Raw genomic sequence first — 4,406 nt, forward strand, 5'->3', positions numbered from 1 at the left:
TGCCAAGAATAAAACAAACCCCGAGTGGAGTGTCTTCGGTGTTCAACATTCTCTCAGGAATAGATTGGTGTTGCCAGAAGCAATCATGTCTCATGTCAACAGAACCCTAAGTTATTTAAATTATTTAAATACCATGTTCTGCAGATCCTTGAAGCAGTTGAAGATTACTTATCTAGGCAGAATACAATCTCTATGTATCTAAAGAACATAGCCAATCTGACTATATGTATAACAAACATGAACAACTATTGACCTATAATATTTAATACCTGTATAACTTAAGCACTAAGACTTCATGTCAGAATATTAAATAATCTGTAAACAAATGTGCAGCAAATAAGGATGATGACCTCAAAATGTAGACAATGTATAAGTATCTTGTTCAGAGGTAAGAATAATAGATAATGTAATACAAAACTATGTCCTAAAAGATGAATCAATATACAAAATGTCCTAAACAGAGGCAGAAACATGCATATATTCAATCTGAAAGAATAACTTTGCAAAGGTGTACAAATATTATAAACAAAAATAACAAATATAATTTGAACTTGTATCAATATACAAAAAAAACTATACCAATGCAAATTATCCTTAAATAATAGCTCACAAGTATTCACTCTTGCACCCACTATTATTATCTTCCCTTTTTTTGTGTGGTTTTTCGAGACAGGGTTTCTCTGTGGTTTTGGAGCCTGCCCTGGAACTAGCTCTTGTAGACCAGGCTGGTCTCGAACTCACAGAGATCCACCTGCCTCTGCCTCCCGAGTGCTGGGATTAAAGGCGTAAGCCACCACCGCCCGGCTTATCTTCCTTTTTTTTTTTTAAACAAACATAGTTTCCACCTCAACCCAGGCTGAAAGGTGCAGGTTAAAAAGTCTTGTTCCAAGTTTGGAGAGAGAGAGAGAGAAAGAAGAATGTCTCAGACCTCAGTACCTGTAAGCGGGAAGTAGGCAGGAGAGAAGGACGTAGCATATGGGGGGAGCACCCAGGCAGCCAGACCAAGCTCACACCATCTGAGCTAGGAGCACATTACATGCTTGGGAAAGGCCTGCAATTGGGCTGCTCTTATGTAGCGAGAGAACTCCTAGGCGGCAATACTACTGGGATAACACTGTAGATTTGGATTCTAGCTATTGGCTAATTTTGCCTAATTTTTCAGATCTTTTCAGTAGGTATTAGTTTTGCTTAAATCAGTCACAGTCCCTTTGTTTACTTGAATCTAAGAAATCTGACTGGGACTAGTTCATATTATATGTATATATGTGAATCACAATTAATAAAAAGCCAGAGACAGAAATTTGAGTTCAACCTGAAGGCTATAAAAGCAAAACAGCTAGCCACTGGTTTTTACCTGTACCTCAATCTGAAATGGTGAACCTGCCTTTAGGAATCTCAGAATTAGACTGAAACAGAGAGCTGTTTCCTCCAGTTATATAATCTTCTCTAGTTCTAGGATTAAGGGCATGATCTACTATTGCCTGATTACAGTTTCCTCTCCCTCTATTCCTCCCAGTGGTCCCTGCACCTCTAGATCACTCCCTTTCTGTCTCTCATTAGAAAAAAAAACAGGATTCTGTGAGATAACAGCAAAATATAACAAAATAAAATACAATAAAATAAAGCAAAACCATCACATCAAAGTTGGACATGGCAACCCAACAGAAGGAAAGGAGTTCCAAGAGCAGGCACAAGAGTTAATGACCCACTCACTTTTACTTTCTGGAGTCCCATAAAAATATTAAGCTAATATCTATAATATATTTTCAGAGGACCTAGGAATTGGACATTTGCCTCCTAAAGAGGCCAGTTCGGATGCCAATATTCTGAAGTGATAAGTCACATCCATATCCACGTCCTGTAATCCTTCAATTACAATGTTATTTATTCATACTTTCAGCTTTGGTCTTTGATAATTTATCGAAATCTGCCAAAATATACATTTCCTATTGGAATTTTTGATTTCTCCTCCATTTTTATTCTATCACCCAGATCAGTATGGTTTTTTTTTCAAGAGGCACTGGATTTTTTTAATTTTCTGGCGAAACATGTCCTCTAGAATGACTGGGAATGAGGGAAGCATGTTTGACCTGAGGACCTGTGAGAGGCCCCCCCAAAGAGTTTCCCAGTGGTAGTGGGTTGCCTTATTTGTCTCTTGTTGATCTACTTTCATTAGTCCAATGTCAGTCTTTGCTGCATCTTCTACATAATCCAGAATATTGAGGCCTTCTATTTTTGCCATTCCCAGAGAAAACATGTATAGGAAAGCATTGTTTATAATCCCTTTTTAGATGTCCTATTTTACCACAATTAAAACATTTGATATTTTGATGTCTCTTCATAACTTTGGAAATTGGTTCTACTACCCAAGCCTCAGTACTATAGTTTAATGACTCAACATTGACTGTGTGCAGCATCCATTCATCCACTGTTGCTGATCTGACCTTTAAAGGCCCACCCACACATCTTTTTTACATTCTAAGTTAACATTTTCAAAGCCAGAGATTCAATAAGTACTCATCTAGCTTCTGGATTTGTTGCCCCTATTTGTACATTTTTAGTCAATCTTTGTAAAAAGTCACTAATGGGTTCTTTTGGGTCTTGTTTAACCTTAGTATATGATTTAATTCTTCTATTTGGTTCTTAAATCCTGTCTCAAGCATTTAAGTCTGCTGTATGGCAAAGAAACAAGATCTGTTCATTCTATATAACTTGACTCTGTGGATCAGCATAACAGCCCTCACCAAAAATTTGATCTTGGGAAGCCTCAAATCCTTTGACCCTTTCTTGTTGTTCTAAGGCTTTAGCCTCCTTTCTCCAATAACACTTCTACTGTAATGGTAGCCCATATTCAAGTACCACTGCACTTAATCAAAGTCAATCATGTGGAGTAACCTATTGCTTGAAGCCCATGTCTTTATCATCTTCCTAACAAATGGTGATTGCATGTCATAAGATGCTACTGCTTGCTTAATTTTTTTTAGATCTTTAATACCTATAGGTTCCCATTTACATTCTTTGTATCCACTTGGGTATTGGCTATTTGCTGGCTTTTCAGAGAAAATAACAGAATAAGTAGATAAAACTCTCGGTAAGTCATCTCTCACTTGGAGAGGTACTGGTAATGCTAAATCCTTTGCCCATACCTCTTCTTGCTTATCAGTTCTGACGAATTCCTCAATTGATTCAAATATTTTTATCACTGTCTTTTGTAAAGCCTGAATCTCTTGACTTATGAATATTTTTAATGATTTCATTAAATCAAATAATTTCTGGTTCTCATTCTGCACATGTTATTCTAAGGCATTAAATTTTTCTATTAATATCTTCTCATCCTTGGATATTATTTGGATAGTGTGCAGATTGCCTTCCTTGAGAGAAATTCTATCTGCTAACTTATCATAACTTTTTAACAGATTTTGATTGTGAATTTCAACAATATGAATCCTTTCAAATAATTTCTCAGTACCCTTTTGTAAGGTTTCATAATCTATTGACATGGATTGAATTTTGCCTGTAAAATTAAGGTTATCATTTTCAATAGTGTGAATCCTTTCAGGTAAAGACTGTATTTTTCCTAAAAGTTTCTCATTCTTGACTCTGTTATTAAACCATTTCTTTGAGGATATAATATGAATAACAAAGCTAAGCACCATGATCACAAAAATATATGTACCTCATATAACTCATGCAAAATTCCATCCATAGTAGAAACAAAAAAAGCTATTAAATCCCTGGATGGTGATATTGCCTGACATTATCTTGAAGTTGGTTTACAATTTTCAAATTTATTTATTTATTTATTTATTTATTTATTTATTTATTTATTTATGAAATTAGCTTACCTCCTTTATAATTTTCAGAAAATTGTTGTAGGTGTAATAATCTTGATTAGTCAGCAAGTGTCACAGCTGCAGCAGTAATGCAGATCCTACATCTACCTGAATTACTTGAGACTTAATTACTAACAAAGTTAGTTAATTATTTAAAAGCAATGCATCCATATATGGAGAAGGTTCGAGTTGGGCAGAAAATCAAGCAACCCAGAGCTTGCAGGCAGTCATGAGCCATGAGGTTCCTGGCCAGAGTTTGGGCCAGGCATCCATGGATCCAAACTAGCAATGCAAGACAGAGCAGCCCTTGCCCCCAGAGACAGAGCTAAACCTGATTAGAGGAGGCCTGGTAGGAGCCAGAGAAGCCACTGAGGAGGTTTAGAAAAAAATAACCACTTAGTAGGCATGACAAAGCCACATGGGCTGGCAGGAAATTGCCAGTCACGCATGCAACAGTCAGCCGAATGGTGCACAGCTGTGCATCAGAGGGCCAGTTCAGTTGTTTGGGGTGGGAGAAGGCTGTAGACTTTCTGGGTAGGGTCCAGCAATGGTGTACAATCTGGCCATGTGGGC

The sequence above is a fragment of the Microtus oregoni genome, unplaced genomic scaffold (genome assembly GCF_018167655.1).
Source record: "Microtus oregoni isolate MIOR12 unplaced genomic scaffold, Mior012 000052F_000, whole genome shotgun sequence".
Lineage (NCBI taxonomy): Eukaryota > Metazoa > Chordata > Mammalia > Rodentia > Cricetidae > Microtus > Microtus oregoni.